A 20,412-nucleotide genomic window follows, 5' to 3' on the forward strand; every position below is an offset into this window, starting at 1 on the left:
ATTTTTTTCAGAAATACATCATACACGCAGATTTATATTATGACATTTTCATGATTCCTAAAAAAAATCTGATTTACACTGAATAAATTATTTCAGTCATAACACACATTTCAGTCTTTGCTGCTTGCTAACTAAGTAACACTAACATAGAACAAAAAAAAAAGTGTAAAAGCATTAACGTATAATAAACACATCATCAAAAAAGTATTAAAGCGATGGTAAAGTCTTAGAAATGACTTTACATAATATTACAGTATGCTATAAGTATAAAATAACTCCACCTCTCAAAAAGTATTATTTTCCTCAAATACTTACTTTAATTTCCTGGTTTGTCAAACCCATCCCCCGCCCATCTGCTTTTTTTGGGAATCCTTTTAGAAGCTTGACAGACAGTAAGTACAGCCAATAAAAAAACTGCCAGCCCTATGTATTTCTATAGCAGCCCGTTCTCTTGCTGCTGCACCCTTGCAGTATCGGATCGCAGTTAATGATATCTGATACTGCAAGGTAGGATCTTATGTAATACCTTAATGCCCCCAACAGTAACTTAAAAATAATATCAAAATGTAAATAATGCAATATAAATTATTTGCATGAGTTATAAAAATTATTTAGGGGTATGTCATCCGCAATTATTTATTTTGCATTGTTTATGTTTTTGCAGTTTCTCATATAGCCAAATAACTAGGGCCAGATTACAAGTGGAGCGTTATTTAACCATCCCACTCGCGTACTAACTCTGCTAGAAGTAAGGTTTTTGCACGCGTCGGATAGCACTCGTATTACAAGTTGAAAGTTAACAGTTTTCTCTTGCACGCTACCCTGATTCGTGTAAAAAGCCAAACTTAGAGTATCGTATGTGAGATAACATATTCCCCCATAGATGTCAAAGGAGCAAAAAAAGTGGGAAAAACACCCTACTCGTGCACAAACACAATCGCATTTTCTCAAGTGTGCTAACCCAACATGAAAAAAAAACATATTTCACATTCCCAATGTTCTTCACATAGAAGAATATGTTATATTTATTCATAAATTCATATTTCTTAATATATATGATGGTATTTAGGTACATTATATATCTATACCTAGATATATGCATGGTTATATATAGCTATATACAGATATATATAGGAATATCTATTTATAAATACTAAGAACATATTCTATTATGTGCAGAACATTGGAATGTGAAATATTTACAATAAATACACAGTATAACACTTTATTTAATATGAATATTGCATCAATATGTTTTTTCATGCCTTTACTTTCAACTTGTAATATGAGTGCTAAACCTGATACGCACAAACACACCCATGATAAACCCCTTTTTGCTTGCGCATAACTGTTAGCGTGGCACTTGTAATCTGGCCCTAAGAGTTTAAAAACTACTTTCAAAAGCAATGTAAGGCCCATAGCTCTAACAAGGAAGTTGTCTCATTTAATTTACTAGATTCTTAAAAGTCAGAAGAGACTACTATTTTTAACCTTTTTAAATCCATTCTAATAAATTCAAATTCACATTCTTGAATTCAAATCACAGCTTTAAAAGCTCATTGGTTTTGTTTCTCCTTCTCGTTGACCAAGAACACCAATGATAACATGCAGCACCGTTATACTAGATTAGACTTTACATATTCATGTTTCTTGAACTTTTTTCTCTTTCATGAACCCACACTACAATACACATTACATTGCTCAGTCCCTATATTTATCCATCTTTAATCTTACGCACTTCTGTACAGGCTTCACGCTATTAAATTAACATTTTTTTGGGATGTGGGGGCAAATATACATAGCTTCTACATATTTTAATACTAACCTGCTTTATAACTCACTAATTTCTCAAAATTGTCATCTATTGATTTACTAGTTTTTAGAGAAAGTACCCAATTATCTTTACATTCGTTATGCATTTGAATTACAATTTCTCAGATTTGGTCATGCATTCATTATCTTGATTAAGTCTATTGTTTTTAGAGTCCAACAGTTTAATGCATTTGAATCTGATTAATCTTTTGAGATGTTGGTTTCCATAATTGCATTGAAGTATTGGTTCTGATTAGTATTAGTATGTACACTACCTACTAAAAACCCTACAAGAAACTTCACAGCAATGTCGTGATATTTTTTACAAATATTACCTACTTATATATTTATGGCCTAATTAAATCTAATTTTTTATATTCATATAAAGAACCATTCATCAATCAAAAAGATTTGCATATCAATGTTTCTGTTACTTACTAAAATAACCTAAATCAAGATGGATTTTTTTTAACAGATTTCTACAATAGGTCATTGCAGGTAAAGGGAATGTAACCAATGTTATTTATAGTATTTTACAAAAGGTGTCCTCAGTACAGTAGTTCATAACTCTGTATGCATGATGAATTTCCAGAAGTCAGTTTGCCTATGTAATTAAGAACAATGTTGTTGTTATTGAGTGATGTATTATTCGCCAGCTAAATAATATAATTGGTGATTGTGATTTAATCATTTGTTTCAATTTATGCTCTCCTGTCGTGCTTATTAACAATTGTGTGGGAAGATCATTTCAATTATTTATCTTGAAAATCATCTTTTCTGCTCAATTACCTCCATGTAGTTATTGCTCACATAACCTTATGCACAGAGTTGTTCCAGGAATCATATGTTCTTCTCCTATATGAGTGGCAAGAGCCTGCTCACAATTACATTTCTTTATAATATTATACAAATAAGATTTGGATGACAAATGGCACAAAATTGTGCTCACAATGTCAAACCCATAAAAATAATGATAAAAAATGTGTTTTTTCAATTGCTGGTAAAAGACTGAAATAGGAAAACTGTTATATATTTTTCTGTGTATATATATATATATATATATATATATATATATATATATATACTTAGTAAATACACACAGATAGATACTAGATAGATAGATAAATGACAGATACATACTGTATATATATATATATATATATATATATATATATATATATATATATACTGTATAGATAGATAGATAGATAGATAGATGATAGATAGATAGATAGATAGATAGATAGATAGATAGATAGATAGATAGATAGATAGAAACTAAAGTTGAAATACCAGGCATATGAATTGGAGAGCAATCAAGAAAAAACAATTAAAAAAATGTTTAAGGGACTCTTTACAGCAGGGGTCAGCAACCTTGGCACCCCAGATGTTTCAGAACTACATTTCCCATGATACTCAGCCAGCCTAAAGTGTGTCTGAGCATATTGGGAAATGTAGTTCCAAAACATATGGGGTGCCAAGGTTGCTGACCCCTGCTCTACAGTAGATAAGAATCAGCAATCAGTAGATGCATCATGTCTTCCCATCTGCATGTTTCCCTTTAAACCAGACACAGGGATTAAGGAAAGTGTGTGGATTTGCCTTTACATTAAGGAGGTGGCATTTCCAAGATGGCCCCACAGTATTACTGTACACAGTGTTACTGTACTGCTACCATACTTGTACAGGAAGGCTATGCATATCCACTGGCACAGACTAACCAGGGAGGATGACTCTCAGTCAAAGAGAAGCATCTTATCTTTTCTACCATGTGGCTGCTGGCTCAGCTTCTGCTAATTATAAACAGCCATAACGGGATTATAAAAAGCCATAAAGCAATTAGCATTCTGAAAATTAATCAGAAATTAGATCTCTGGTTAATTTTCTAAAAGTGCCCCAAATGCCCTCAAAATAAAGGGCATTGTAGATTTTTTTTTTTATTTTAAAAAAATGTAGCATTTTTTTATTAAAAATAATTGTACTAGCCATTTTGGGGCTTTAAAGTTGGTGGGAGTGGGGTGTGTTCCTATAGATCACAATGTAAATATATATGTATATGAAAAATATACATATATATATATTTATGTGTTAATATGTGTATATACACATATTAACACATAAATATATATACAGGTGGCCCTCGTTTTACAACGGTTCAATTTACACCGTTTCAGAATAACAACCTTTTTTTTCCAGTCATGTGACTGCTATTGAAAAGCATTGCGAAGCAGTGCATTTATTAAAATAGCCAGTAGGTGGAGCTATCCGCTTTTGTTGCAGCAAAGCCAAGCAAGCTGAAATTAATCAGTTTAACCAGACCTGAGCTATCGAGCAGATTTCAAAGGAACAAGATCTTCCTGTCTATAAATCAGTCCCGATTCGAATGCATAGAAAGAACTGTTTGCAGAAAAATGCAAGTGAAGTCTTTGTTGTGTGATTATTGTATTAGGTTTATAATGCTGTTTAGCAAATGTTTTTGTTCATTTAACTTAGTTTAATTATATATTCTGTGTTGTGTGATTATTTTATTAGATTTATAATGCTGTTTAGCATTTAAAGTCTTCATTTCAAAGCTTTAAAAATAATGTATTAGGTGTTATGCCAATTTTGAGAGGGGCCTGGAACCTAACTCCCTCACTTCCCATTGACTTACATTATAAACTGGGTTTCAATTTACAACGGTTTCGATTTACAACCATTCCTTCTGGAACCTAACCCCGGCGTAAACTGAGGGCTACCTGTATATGTATATATTCATAAACATATATATTTTAAAATGCTGCCCATCGCTGCACTACTTACCTCTCCGCTGTGATGGCATCAGAATGAGGCTTCCATAGGGGCCTATAGAAGCATGTCTTGTGAGCACAATGCTTCCTAGCAATGCGAACGTGAGTTTGCGTTCGCATTGCGATTAACTTGTAATACCAACGCACATTATTGTGCGCTGGTATTACAAAGTGGAGCGCTAATATTGTGATATTTAGCTCTCCACTTGTAATCTGACCCATAATGTGATAGCTTATTTATATTGCTAATGGTATAAAAATCTTTATTATATATTTTTTTAATCTCATTAGGCAGAAAACTTTTTTCCAGTTTTGCAGGATTTTTGCATAATCAAGAGCCTTGCAAGAAATTAATAATTAATATCTTGCAGAAAAAAGTGGGTGCACCAATCTACAATTTCCATGTTTCAAAAGAACACCCACTGTTTATCGCCAAAGCACAAAGCTGCAAAATTTGCTACACAGAAACAATGGAGCTTTTTTCCAAAACGTTTACATTCTCACTGTACAGAACAGGCGGCTAGATTACGAGTTTTGCGTTATGAGTGAAAAAGCAGCGTTATGGCTCTTTTTCACTACCGCTGCTATTACGAGTCTTGTAGGTATAGCTGTACCGCACACTTTTTTGGCCATCACGCAACGTAACTACTGCACATTTTAAAAAGTCCTTTTTCAATGGGACTTCCATAGCGGTGGTATTACGAGTTTGCCTGTCTGGCCAAAAAGTGAGCAGTACAGCCCATAACTACAAAGTATGTACCGTAAACTGAAAGTCAGTAGTTATGGGTTTTACGTTACAAAGCTGTAACATAAAACTCATAACTAAAGTGCTACAAAGTACACTAACACCCATAAACTACCTATTAACCCCTAAACCGAGGCCCTCCCACATCGCAAACACTAAAATAAAATTATTAACCCCTAATCTGCCGCTCCGGACATCGCCGCCACTATAATAAACATATTAATCCCTAAATCGCCGCCCTCCCGCATTGTAAACACTAGTTAAATATTATTAACCCCTAATCTGCTGCCCCCAATGTCACCGCCACTATACTAAAGTTATTAACCCCTAAACCTCTGGCCTCCCACATCACTAACACTAGCGGCTAGATTTAGAGTTTTGTCGGTAACGACCCGAAAAGCTAACGCTGGCTTTTTTCTGGCCGCACCATAAAAATAACTCTGGTATTGAGAGTCCACATAAAGGCTGCGTTAGGCTCCAAAAAAGGAGCGTAGAGCATATTTAACGCAGCTTCAACTCTCGATACCAGAGTTGCTTACGGACGCGGCCAGCCTCAAAAACGTGCTCGTGCACGATTCCCCCATAGAAAACAATGGGGCTGTTTGAGCTGAAAAAAAACCTAACACCTGCAAAAAAGCCGCGTTCAGCTCCTAACGCAGCCCCATTGTTTGCTATGCGGAAACACTTCCTACGTCTGCACCTAACACCCTAACATGTACCCCAAGTCTAAACACCCCTAGTCTTACACTTATTAACCCCTAATCTGCCGCCCCCGCTATCGCTGACCCCTGCATATTATTATTAACCCCTAATCTGCCGCTCCGTAAACCGCCGCTACTTACATTATCCCTATGTACCCCTAATCTGCTGCCCTAACATCGCCGACCCCTATATTATATTTATTAACCCCTAATCTGCCCCCCACAACGTCGCCTCCACCTGCCTAAACTTATTAACCCCTAATCTGCCGAGCGGACCTGAGCGCTACTATAATAAAGTTATTAACCCCTAATCCGCCTCACTAACCCTATAATAAATAGTATCAACCCCTAATCTGCCCTCCCTAACATCGCCGACACCTAACTTCAATTATTAACCCCTAATCTGCCGACTGGAGCTCACCGCTATTCTAATAAATGTATTAACCCCTAAAGCTAAGTCTAACCCTAACACTAACACCCCCCTAAATTAAATATAATTTACATCTAACGAAATTAATTATCTCTTATTAAATAAATTATTCCTATTTAAAGCTAAATACTTACCTGTAAAATAAATCCTAATATAGCTACACTATAAATTATAATTATATTATAGCTATTTTAGGATTAATATTTATTTTACAGGTAACTTTGTAATTATTTTAACCAGGTACAATAGCTATTAAATAGTTAAGAACTATTTAATAGTTACCTAGTTAAAATAATAACAAAATTACCTGTAAAATAAATCCTAACCTATGTTACAATTAAACCTAACACTACACTATCAATAAATTAATTAAATAAAATACCTACAATTAAACCTAACACTACACTATCAATAAATAAATTAAATACAATACCTACAAATAACTACAATTAAATAAACTAACTAAAGTACAAAAAATAAAAAAGAACTAAGTTACAAAAAATAAAAAAATATTTACAAACATCAGAAAAATCTTACAACAATTTTAAACTAATCACACCTACTCTACGCCCCCTAATAAAATAACAAAGCCCCCCAAAATAAAAAAATGCCCTACCCTATTCTAAATTACTAAAGTTCAAAGCGCTTTTACCTTACCAGCCCTGAACAGGGCCCTTTGCGGGGCATGCCCCAAGAAGTTCAGCTCTTTTGACTGTAAAAAAAAACATACAATACCCCCCCCCCAACATTACAACCCACCACCCACATACCCCTAATCTAACCCCAACCCCCCTTAAATAAACCTAACACTAAGCCCCTGAAGATCATCCTACCTTGTCTTCACCTCACCGGGTATCACACCGATCCGTCCTGGCTCCGATATCTTCATCCAACCCAAGCGGTGGCTAGACATCCACTGAAGAAGTCCAGAAGAGGGTCCAAAGTCTTCATCCTATCCGGGAAGAAGAGTAGATCCGGACCGGCAACCATCATCTTCCAAGCGGCATCTTCTATCTTCATCCGATGAGGACCGGCTCCATCCTGAAGACCTCCACCGCGGACCCATCTTCATCCGGCGACGTCCAACTGAAGAATGACGGTTCCTTTAAGGGACGTCATCCAAGATGGCGTCCCTCGAATTCCGATTGGCTGATAGGATTCTATCAGCCAATCGGAATTAAGGTAGGAATATTCTGATTGGCTGATGGAATCAGCCAATCAGAATCAAGTTCAATCCGATTGGCTGATCCAATCAGCCAATCATATTGAGCTTGCATTCTATTGGCTGTTCCAATCTAATTTAGAATAGGGTACGGCATTTTTTTTTATTTTGGGGGGCTTTGTTATTTTATTAGGGGGCTTAGAGTAGGTGTAATTAGTTTAAAATTGTTGTAATATTTTTCTTATGTTTGTAAATATTTTTTTATTTTTTGTAACTTAGTTCTTTTTTATTTTTTGTACTTTAGTTAGTTTATTTAATTGTAGTTATTTGTAGGTATTGTATTTAATTTATTTATTGATAGTGTAGTGTTAGGTTTAATTGTAGGTAATTGTAGGTATTTTATTTTATTTATTTATTGATAGTGTAGTGTTAGGTTTAATTGTAACTTAGGTTAGGATTTATTTTACAGGTAAATTTGTAATTATTTTAACTATTTTAGCTATTAAATAGTTCTTAACTATTTAATAGCTATTGTACCTGGTTAAAATAAATACAAAGTTACCTGTAAAATAAATATTAATCCTAAAATAGCTATAATATAATTATAATTTATGTTGTAGCTATATTAGGATTTATTTTACAGGTAAGTATTTAGCTTTAAATAGGAATAATTTATTTAATAAGAGTTAATTAATTTCGTTAGATTAAAATTATATTTAAGTTAGGGGGGTGTTAGTGTTAGGGTTAGACTTAGCTTTAGGGGTTAATACATTTATTAGAATAGCGGCGAGATTCGGTCGGCAGATTAGGGGTTAATAATTGAAGTTAGGTGTCGGCGATGTTAGGGAGGGCAGGTTAGGGGTTAATAAATATAATATAGGGGTCGGCGGTGTTAGGGGCAGCAGATTAGGGGTACATAGCTATAATGTAGCTGGCGGCTCTTTGCGGTCGGCAGATTAGGGGTTAATTATTGTAGGTAGGTGGCGGCGACGTTGTGGGGGGCAGGTTAGGGGTTAATAAATATAATATAGGGGTCGGCGATGTTAGGGCAGCAGATTAGGGGTACATAGGGATAATGTAGCTGGCGGCGGCGTGCGGACGGCAGATTAGGGGTTAATAAGTGTAGGTAGCTGGCGGCGACGTTGTGGGGGGCAGATTAGGGGTTAATAAATATAATATAGGGGTCGGCGGTGTTAGGGGCAGCAGATTAGGGGTACATAAGGATAACGTAGGTGGTGGTCGGCAGATTAGGGGTTAAAAAATGTAATTGAGTTGCGGCGATGTGGGGGGACCTCGGTTTAGGGGTACATAGGTAGTTTATGGGTGTTTGTGTACTTTAGAGCACAGTAGTTAAGAGCTTTATAAACCGGCGTTAGCCCAGAAAGCTCTTAACTACTGACTTTTTTTCTGCGGCTGGAGTTTTGTCGTTAGATTTCTAACGCTCACTTCAGACACGACTCTAAATATCGGAGTTAGAAAAATCCCATTGAAAAGATAGGATACGCAATTGACGTAAGGGGATCTGCGGTATGGAAAAGTCGCGGCTGAAAAGTGAGCGTTAGACCCTTTTTTGAGTGACTTCAAATACCGGAGGTAGCCTAAAACCAGCGTTAGGAGCCTCTAACGCTGGTTTTCACGGCTACCGCCAAACTCTAAATCTAGGCCTAAATAAATATACTAACCCCTAACCCTAAGGCTAACCCTAAACCCAACACCCCTAACTTTAATATAATTAAAATAAATCTAAATTAAACCTACTATTATTACCTAAATAATACCTAGTTAAGACTAAATACTTACCTATAAAATAAACCCTAAGCTAGCCTCAACATAACTAATAGTTATATTGTATCTAGCTTATGTTTTATTTTTATTTCACAGCTAAGTTTGTATTTATTTTAATTAGGTAGAATAGTTAGTAAATAGTTATTTAATATTTACTAGCTACCTAGTTTAAATAAATACAAATTTACCTGTAAAATAAAACCTAGCACCTAACATTACACTAAAATTAAATAAATTACATTAATTAAATACAATTAACGAAATTACAAAAAAACACTAAATTACACAAAATAAAAAATAAATGATCAAATATTTAAACTAATTACACCTAATCTAAGAGCCCTATCAAAATAAAAAAGCCCCCCCCCCCCCAAAAAAAAAAACCCTAGCCTACACTAAACTGCCAATAGCCCTTAAAAGGGCCTTTTGTGGGGCATTGCCCCAAAGAAATCAGCTCTTTTACCTTTTTAAAAAAATACAAAAAAGGGCATTTAGCTCTTTTACAGTGCCCAAAGTCCCTAATCTAAAAATAAAACCCACCCAATAAACCATTAAAAAAACCTAACACTAAACTCTGAAGATCCACTTACAGTTTTTGAAGACCAGACATCCATCCTCAATGAAGCAGGGAGAAGTTTTCATCCAAGCCGCAAGAAGTCCTCAAGGAAGCTGGGAGAAGTCTTCATCCAGACGGCATCTTCTATCTTCATCCTTCCAACACGGTCCATCTTCTAGACATCCAGTGCGGAGCATCCTCTTCTTTCGCTGTCTACTGAAGAATGAAGGTTCCTTTAAATGACGTCATCCAAGATGGCGTCACTTGAATACCGATTGGCTGATAGCATTCTCTCAGCCAATCGGAATTAAAGGGTAAAAAATCCTATTGGCTGATGCAATCAGCCAATAGGATTGAGCTTGCATTCTATTGGCTGATTAGAACAGCCAATAGAATGCAAGCTTAATCCTATTGGCTGATTGCTTCAGCCAATAGGATTGAAGTTCAATCCTATTGGCTTATTGCATCAGCCAATAGGATTCTTTACCCTTTAATTCTGATTAGCTGATAGAATTCTATCAGCCAATCGGAATTCAAGGGACGCCATCTTGGATGACGTCATTTCAAGGAACCTTCATTCTTCAGTAGACAGCGAAAGTAGAGGATGCTCTACGCCAGATAGCTTGAAGATGGACCCGCCCATTGAAAGGATGAAGATAGAAGATGCCATCTGGATGAAGACTTCTGCCCATCTGGAGGACGACTTCTTGCCGCTTGGATGAAGACTTCTCCCGGCTTTGTTGAGGACTTTTTGCCGCTTGGATGAAGACTTCTCCCGGCTTCGTTGAGGATGGATGTCCGGTCTTCAAAAACTGTAAGTGAATCTTTGGGGGTTAGTGTTAGGTTTTATTAAGGGTTTATTGGGTGGGTTTTATTTTTAGATTAGGGTTTTGGGCAACGAAAAAGAGCTAAATGCCCTTTTAAGGGCAATGCCCATCCAAATGCCCTTTTTAGGGCAATGGGGATCTTAGGTTTTTTATATAGGATTTTATTTGGGGGTTTGGTTGTGTGGGTGGTGGGTTTTACTGTTGGGGGGTTGTTTGTATTTTTTTTACAGGTAAAAGGGATGATTTCTTTGGGGCAATGCCCCGCAAAAGGCCCTTTTAAGGGTTATTGGCAGTTTAGTTTAGGCTAGGGTTTTTTGTTTTTTTTTCGGGGCTTTTTTATTTTGATAGGACTATTAGATTAGGTGTAATTAGTTTAAATATTTGATAATTTATTTTTTATTTTGTGTAATTTAGTGTTTATTTTTTTTGTGTAATTTAGTTAATTGTATTTAATTACTGTAATTTATTTAATTTTAGTGTAATGTTAGGTGTTAGTGTAAGACAGGTTAGGTTTTAGTGTACAGGTAACTTTGTATTTATTTTAACTAGGTAGCTAGTAAATAGTTAATAATTATTTACTAACTAGTCTACCTAGTTAAAATAAATACAAACTTACCTGTGAAATAAAAATAAAACCTAAGATAGCTACAATGTAACTATTAGTTATATTGTAGCTAGCTTAGGTTTTATTTTACAGGTAAGTATTTAGTTTTAAATAGGAATTATTTAGTTATTAATATTAGGTTTTATTTATATTTATTTTAATTATATTAAAGTTAGGGGTGTTAGGGTTAAGGTTAGGGTTAGACTTAGGTTTAGGGGTTAATATATTTATTTAATGTTAGTGATGTGGGAGGCCAGAGATTTAGGGGTTAATAACTTTAGTATAGTGGCGACGGCGACATTATGGGTGGCAGATTAGGTGTTAATAAATGTATGTAGGTGGTGACGACATTGGGGCGGCAGATTAGGGGTTAATAAGTGTAGGTAGGTGGCGGCAATGTCAGGGGCGGCAGACTAGGGGTTAATAAGTGTAATGTAGGTGGCAGCGATGTCAGGGGTGGCAGATTAGGGGTTAGTAAGTGTAATGCATGTGGCGGCGATGTTAGGGGCAGAAGATTAGGGGTGTTTAGACTTGGGGTTTATGTTAGGGTGTTAGGTGTATTCAAGGAGGAGAGTAGAGCCACTGAGTTCAAAAATAAAAAGGTTAGGTGTAAACATAAATTTTCTTTCCCAATAGGAATCAATGGGGCTGCATTACGGAGCTTTGCGCTCCTTTTTTGCAGGTGTTAGGCTTTTTTTTAGCCGGCTCTCCCCATTGAAGTCTATGAGGAAATCGTGCACAAGCACGTAAAACCTGCTCAAAGCAGCGCTGGTATTTGTGTGCGGTATGGAGATCAACGCTGCCATATTGCCCGCTAACGCTGGGTTTTTGCAAACCTGTAGTAGCAGCGCTATTAAAGGTGAGAGGTGGAAATAACTTGCAAGTTATTACCGAGCCGCTCATAACGCAAAACTTGTAATCTGGCCGAGGGTTAATAATATAAGTATAAAGTGTTAAAAAAAAAAAATGTATCAACATCATCTATAAAACAGTCTTTTTTAGCATGTGGAGATTAAATAAATAAATAATTCAATTAAAGGAATATCATGATTTTCAAAACCGCAAAATATTTCTATTATATTAGTGACAATAGATCCTGAAACAAGATATTTCAAAGAGAAAATATCATATTTTAACATCGATTGTTACAAAAAACGCAATAATTAATCAACCATCAAGCGGCTGGTTATTGTTAACACAAGCTTGCGGTAGCAATTAGATCAGATCTCTGGTTAATTTTATAAATCTGACCCAAATGCCCCCGAAACACTGTCTAGTGTAGTTTATTAAAAAAACAAAGATGGCAGCATCTTTTTTTTTTTTATAAATTTACTGCACTATTGTGGGGTTAAAGTTGGTGAGAATGGTGTGTTAGAAAAAAAAATGGCACTGAAAAATGCCTTTACATTGTGGTCTATGGAAACTGTGTGTGTTCCCAGTAAATATATATGTATATGCTTATATACACATATTAACACGTACATACATAGCAGTATATATATACAGTATATATATATTTATATTTGCTGCTATTGCTGCGCGACTTACTCCCTTCGCTGTCGCTGAAGTTTTGATGCCATCTCTGACGGCATCAGAACGAGGCTCCCATAGGAGCCTATGGAAGTGCACTCTCATGAGCGCAATTATTCCCAGCAATGCGAATGCAACCTCTCTGTAAATTTGTAATACCAGTGCCCATTAGCGCACGTTGGTATTACACAGTGGAGAGCAAATATTGCTTTCATTAATACTATATTTAGCGCTCCACTTATAATCTGACACTCTGGGGCATATGTATCAAGCTCCTTATGGAGCTTGATGCCTCGTGTTTCTGGCGAGCCTACAGGCTCACCAGAAACAGCAGTTATGAAGCAGCGGTCACAAAGACCACTGCTCCATAACCTGTCCGCCTGCTCTGAGCAGGCGGACAAACATCGCCAGAAATCAACCCGATCGAGTATGATCGGGTTGATTGACACCCCCTGCTGGTGGCCGATTGGCCGCGAGTCTGCAGGGGGTGGTGTTGCACCAGCAGCTCTTGTGAGCTGCTGGTGCAATGCTGAATACGGCGAGCGTATTGCTCGCCATATTCAGCTATGTCTGTCAGACCTGATCCGCACTGTCGGATCAGATCCGACAGACATTGATAACTAGAGGCCTATATGTTTAAAGAGACATCAAAGTGCAAAAATGAAATGCTTTAACATGTTAAAACATTTTATTATTGATCTGTTGCTTGTATATAACTATGTGCTTAACTCCAGTAATGGTGTTAAACACATTGCTAAATTCAGCTCTAAGCAGCAATGCACTACTGGAGCCTAGATGAAAATATCTGATGAGCCAATGACAAGAGGTGTATGTGTTTAGCCACCAATTGCCAGCTAGCTCCCAATATTGCTACTCCTGAGCATACCTATGTATGCTTTTCAACAAAGGATACAAAGATAACAAAGTAAACTTAAATTAATTGAAAACTCTCTTCAACCAGCTTGCTATATCTGAAACAATTTTAATTTTGACTTTCATAGTCCTTTATCCCACACCATAACAAATTATTTTTACGTTATGTTTTTCAATTCTGCAGTAATAAACGCTGGCTTCCAATGCCAAAAAAAAGCACAATAAACTCTTAAAACGTTGGCTTAGACTTTACTAACCTATCACAACCCAATTACTCTACCTAGTCCCTTGGGTGTTGGGATAATGTTTTGGGTGTTGAGCGGTAGTAGCTGTGTGTTAAAGGGACATTAGACACCTCAAGATATTTAAATAAATAGTTTAATTACATTTAGTAAAACAACTTTACAATATACTTTTATTATTTATTTTGATCTCCTTTCCTGTAATTTGATTCTGAATATTGTGGGCTTTCCAATTCATGAGAAACATAGAAGTGCAGACACAGCTGTATTCCACACAGTCATTGGTTGCACACTCTAGTAAGCCATTTATAACAATTCCTAATTGGCCTCAGCAGAAAAGGTAACCTAAATTACAATATGGCAGCACCTACTGCTTTATTAACTTTACCCTTATTTTTTTCAAAATATGTGTACAAATTATTTTCAAGCTAATCTTTGCTTTAAATACATAATTCAACAATGGTTTATTTAGTGTTAAATGTCCCTTTAAGGATGTTCTCCCTACTCTACCCTATCCTAAGAAAGCTCAGCATTTGTAATATAAAAAAGATATAATAAAAAAAAAAACAACATACAAATCTACACTTTTGGCTACAGATTTAAAAAGATGAAAGATGTCTGAGTGATTTTAACCTGCAGTTTTATTAACTGTCAATACAACTACTGGTAACGTTCAAGACATTCCACATATCTGCACCAGATGTGTTTGTTTTTTTAATTATGCAAATCTATGCATTTATGGAAATAATAGCGTTTCACAAAATCCCACAATTGCTTTCATTTGCACACAGTTTATATATTTTTGCATTGCGTTTTACCAGCTGGCAAAAAAATTGTCAGATACTAAACCTAATTTATTTTGTTTTACGTTTAACACCAAGCAGGAGGTGTTTCATATCCTTTTATGTTCTTGTTAATTAGATCAAAAAGAAACCAACAAATGCTTTGGCCATTGACACCTTTAAAGATGACATTACAGGTGTTTAAATGATTCCTTTGTTCAGTGCATGATAAGAATAATCATTTACATATGTAAAATTAACTCTTTGTGCAAGGAAAACCATCCTTATAAGTATTAAATAGTCTGAATTTAATTTGTATATGGGCATGATGGGTATACTGGCATGTTTGCTCAATTTCATTTTTTGTAACTTTTAATATTTTAAAAGTATTTTTTAAAGTTTTTGCAATCATTGATTGATTAACCCCTTGAGTGCTAACGACGGCTCTGAGCCGTCCAGAGTTTCCCACTCTGGTGCTAACGACGGCTCAGAGCTGTCGCTAGCACTCTCCCACATTGAGGGAGATCTGGGGGCTCCCACCCACTCCTACCCCGGCGATCGTGCCTATGAAGTGACAGGCATCGCCGGGGCTTCACGTTTTGCGTGGTGACGTCACGCGCAATGACGTGATGGCGTCACCACGCAACTTTATTAACAAGTAACAGTACAAAGTATAGGGAAAGGGGGCATGCTGCTTAGACGCCTGTATCTCAGGTATTTAAGCAGCTACAGACCCCCATTGGAAAAGGTAATCGTCTAACCTTTCCAATGGTGTAAGTCTTGGGGATCTGAAAAAAAAAATATAAAAGTAAAAAAAAAAAAAAAAAATCTTCAATCACCTTAGCACCTAGGTGGGAAAGTGCTTAGCACTCAAAGGGTTAAACACAGTTTCAGATTTGGAGAGATTTTCATCTGAAATCAGGAAGAACAGTGCATGAAAGTATTGGCCATATGAAGAAAACCAATGACTTACAATCTATAACAGGATCTATTCCATTCATACACTGTATGTAAATCATGACAGTGAGAAGTAACAGCTGTTGAAACAATTTAGTTACATCAATGTCTAAATAAGACTACATTGTCACTTTACAGAACAAGTTTCAGTTGACAGAATAACAGTTTAAGTAACTGACCATTTATGGACCTGAACTTGGGTCTATGATGCCCTATTTCCTTGCTTTGTTGTCTTGCCACTTCAGAAATGGCTTTGGCTCATTCTTCTGCTTTAGTTCTGCCTTGAAAATTACCTAATTATCTGGAATGATTCTCACCTGGACCTGATCATGTGCTGTTAGAGAGCCTATAAAAACAGAATTTATGCTTACCTGATAAATTACTTTCTCCAACGGTGTGTCCGGTCCACGGCGTCATCCATTACTTGTGGGATATTCTCCTCCCCTACAGGGAAAGGCAAGGAGAGCACACAGCAAGAGCTGTCCATATAGCTCCCCCTCTGGCTCCGCCCCCCATTCATTCAACCGACGGTTAGGAGAAAAAGGAGAAAACTATAGGGTGCCGTGGTGACTGTAGTGTATAAAGAAAAAGAAACATTTTTCAAACCTGATTAAAAATCCAGGGCGGGCCGTGGACCAGACACACCGTTGGAGAAAGTAATTTATCAGGTAAGCATAAATTCTGTTTTCTCCAACATTGGTGTGTCCGGTCCACGGCGTCATCCATTACTTGTGGGAACCAATACCAAAGCTTTAGGACACGGATGAAGGGAGGGAGCAAATCAGGTTACCTAAACAGAAGGCACCACGGCTTGCAAAACCTTTCTCCCAAAAACAGCCTCCGAAGAAGCAAAAATATCAAATTTGTAAAATTTGGCAAAAGTGTGCAGAGAAGACCAAGTCGCTGCCTTACATATCTGATTAACAGAAGCCTCGTTCTTGAAGGCCCATGTGGAAGCCACAGCCCTAGTGGAGTGAGCTGTGATTCATTCAGGAGGCACAGAGAAGGAACAACTATTTCCTGGTTAATATTCTTGTTGGAAACAACTTTTGGAAGAAAACCAGGCTTGGTACGCAAAATAACCTTATCTGAATGGAACACCAGATAGGGTGGATCACACTGCAAAGCAGATAATTCAGAAACTCTTCTAGCAGAAGAAATAGCAACCAAAAACAGAACTTTCCAAGATAGCAACTTGATATCTATGGAATGTAAGGGTTCAAATGGAACCCCCTGAAGAACTGAAATAACTAAATTTAGACTCCAAGGAGGAGTCAAGGGTCTGTAAACAGGTTTGATTCTGACCAAAGCCTGTACAAAAGCTTGTACCTCTGGCACAGCTGCCAGTCGTTTGTATAACAAGACAGATAAAGCAGAAATCTGTCCTTTTAGAGAACTCGCTGACGATCCCTTATCCAAACCTTCTTGGAGAAAGGAGAGGATCTTAGGAATTTTAATCTTACTCCAGGAGAATCCCTTGGATTCACACCAACAGATATATCTTTTCCATATTTTATGGTAAATCTTTCTAGACACAGGTTTTCTGGCTTGGACCAGAGTATCTATCACTGAATCTGAAAACCCACGCTTAGATAAAATCAAACGTTCAATTTCCAAGCAGTCAGCTGCAGAGAAATTAGATTTGGATGTTCGAATGGACCTTGTACTAGAAGATCCTGTCTCAAAGGTAGCTTCCATGGTGGAGCCGATGACATATTCACCAGGTCTGTATACCAAGTCCTGCGCGGCCACGCAGGGGCTATCAGAATCACAGAGGCCTTCTCCTGTTTGATCCTGGCTACAAGCCTGGGAAGGAGAGGGAACGGTGGAAACGCATAAGCTAGGTTGAACGACCAAGGCGCCCCTAATGCATCCACTAGAGTGGCCTTGGGATCCCTGGATCTGGAGCTGTAGCAAGGAACCTTGAAGTTCTGACGAGACGCCATCAGATCCATGTCTGGAATGCCCCATAATTGAGTCAACTGGGCAAACACCTCCGGGTGGAGTTCCCACTCCCCCGGATAGAAAATCTGACGACTCAGATAATCCGCCTCCCAGTTGTCTACTCCTGGGATGTGGATTGCAGATAGGTGGCAGGAGTGATCCTCCGCCCATTTGATGATCTCGGATACCTCTCTAATCGCCAAGGAACTCCTTGTTCCTCCCTGATGGTTGATGTAAGCTACAGTCGTCATGTTATCTGACTGGAATCTTATGTATCCGGCCTTCGCTAGATGAGGCCAAGCCCGGAGAGCATTGAATATCACTCCCAGTTCTAGGATGTTGATCGGGAGAAGAGACTGTTCCCAAGACCATAAACCCTGAGTTTTCAGGGAATCCCAGACCGCGCCCCAGCCTGATAAACTGGCGTCGGTCGTGACAATGACCCACTTTGGTCTGTAGAAACTCATTCCCTGAGACAGGTGATCCTGTCTACTGGAGCATGCACAGTTGTAATGGTCTTAAATGAATTCGAGCAAAATAGAGAGAAGAACTTGACAAGCGTTTAGAAGCTTTGACTTTCTGACTTCTGTCAGGAAGATCTTCATTTCAAAAGAATCTATTATTGTTCCCAAAAAGGGAACTCTTGTCGACGGAGACAGGGAACTCTTTTCTACGTTCACCTTCCACCCGTGAGATCTGAGAAAGGCTAGAACAATGTCTGTATGAGCCTTTGCCTTGGAAAGAGACGACGCTTGCATTAGAATGTCGTCCAGATATGGTGCAACTGCAATGCCCCTTGGTCTTAGAACCGCTAGAAGGGACCCGAGCACCTTTGTGAAAATTCTGGGAGCAGTGGCTAGTCCGAATGGGACAGCCACGAACTGATAATGTTTGTCCAGAAAGGCGAACCTTAGGAACTGATGATGATCTTTGTGGATAGGAATATGTAGATACGCATCCTTTAAATCCACGGTAGTCATATATTGACCCTCCTGGATTGTAGGTAAAATTGTTCGAATGGTTTCCATTTTGAACGATGGAACTCTGAGAAATTTGTTTAGAATTTGTAAATCCAGAATTGGTCTGAAAGTTCCCTCTTTTTTTGGAACTACAAACAGATTTGAGTAAAAACCCCTGAACTTGTTCCACAGTTGGAACTGGGTGTATCACTCCCATCTTTAACAGGTCTTCTACACAATGTAAGAATGCCTGTCTACTTATTTGGTTTGAAGATAAGTGATAAATGTGGAACCTTCGCCTTGGGGGTAGTTCCTTGAATTCTAGAAGATAACCCTGAGAGACTATTTCTAGTGTCAAGGGATCCTGAACATCTCTTGCCCAAGCCTGAGCAAAGAGAGAGAGTCTGCCCCCTACTAGATCTGGTCCCGGATCGGGGGCTACCCTACCACAAACTCCTCACCATCCCCGTGGAGATGCTACTTGTTCAGAGCGGCAAGGAGAATGACTGGGGGGCGGAGCCAGAGGGGGAGCTATAGGGACAGCTCTTGCTGTGTGCTCTCCTTGCCTTTCCCTGTAGGGGAGGAGAATATCCCACAAGTCATGGATGACGCCGTGGACCAGACACACCAATGTTGGAGAAAATATACTTTCTGCTACTACTGATTGTCAGAATTTTGTGGTGCTTTTGCCCTGAAATCTAGCTATTTTCTGACTTATTGATCATTGTATACTGACTACTCTGTCTTCTCCTGCCTTTGACCTTGGCTTGTTGGACTACATGTATTCTTTGTTGTATTCACTAGTTAATTATTGTTTGCTGCTTGCTCCTGCATTTTAAAATAGTAGAACATAAAAAAATATATGCAGAAAAAATACACAAAAGTAGATTGTGACTCAATTCATTCTATTGCCAAATTATGCAAAATATAATATGTTCTAGTGACTATCATAATTAATATACATCTGTGTAACCTAGGTAAGGCTGCCTTGTAACCTTTATATGGAATGACTATAGATGATAGCAAAATTTTACATATAACTCTATTAACGTATATAAATTTAAATGAAAGAGTAGTGCTTTGTTAAGTTCAGCTAGAGCACTCCCTCTACACAGGGGCCCTAATTAATGCAACATGTTGAAAACGCTTCTAATTCAACTAAATTATGTATTATTAACACTTTGAGCATATTCAAATATTGCAAGGGTCCATTAATATGATGTGGCATTAAACTATATACAAACCCCCATCTTGCCTTATTCTTTTTGTCGAAATAACACCCTAGAAAGATACCAGAGCCTATGAATTCTTAAAAAAACATTTCAATATAATGATACAGGTTAGCAACAAGAAGTCAGATCTAAGTATGATCTATAAATAATTTTATATCACTAATCTTATTCATACCTTAAGGATGTACCATTTTTAAAGTATGTATCCAAAAGATCTCACGTTTTCTTAGAGCTGCAAATTTGTCACCTCATCTATGGCTCAAAGTTACACATTCTATACCTTGGAAGTCGAAAGCATTAGGCTGCAAGTCATGTTTTGCAAAATGTTTTGCCATCTGTGTTTTTGGTATTTTGGCTTCCAAGGATAGAAGGTGTTCCCTAATCCTATCCTTTAGAAACCTGGAGGTTAAACCTACATATTGCATTTTACAAATATTGCAAGTTATTAAATATACAACAAAGGTGGAATTGCAATTTATACG

This window comes from Bombina bombina, chromosome 6 (genome assembly GCF_027579735.1).
Source record: "Bombina bombina isolate aBomBom1 chromosome 6, aBomBom1.pri, whole genome shotgun sequence".
Lineage (NCBI taxonomy): Eukaryota > Metazoa > Chordata > Amphibia > Anura > Bombinatoridae > Bombina > Bombina bombina.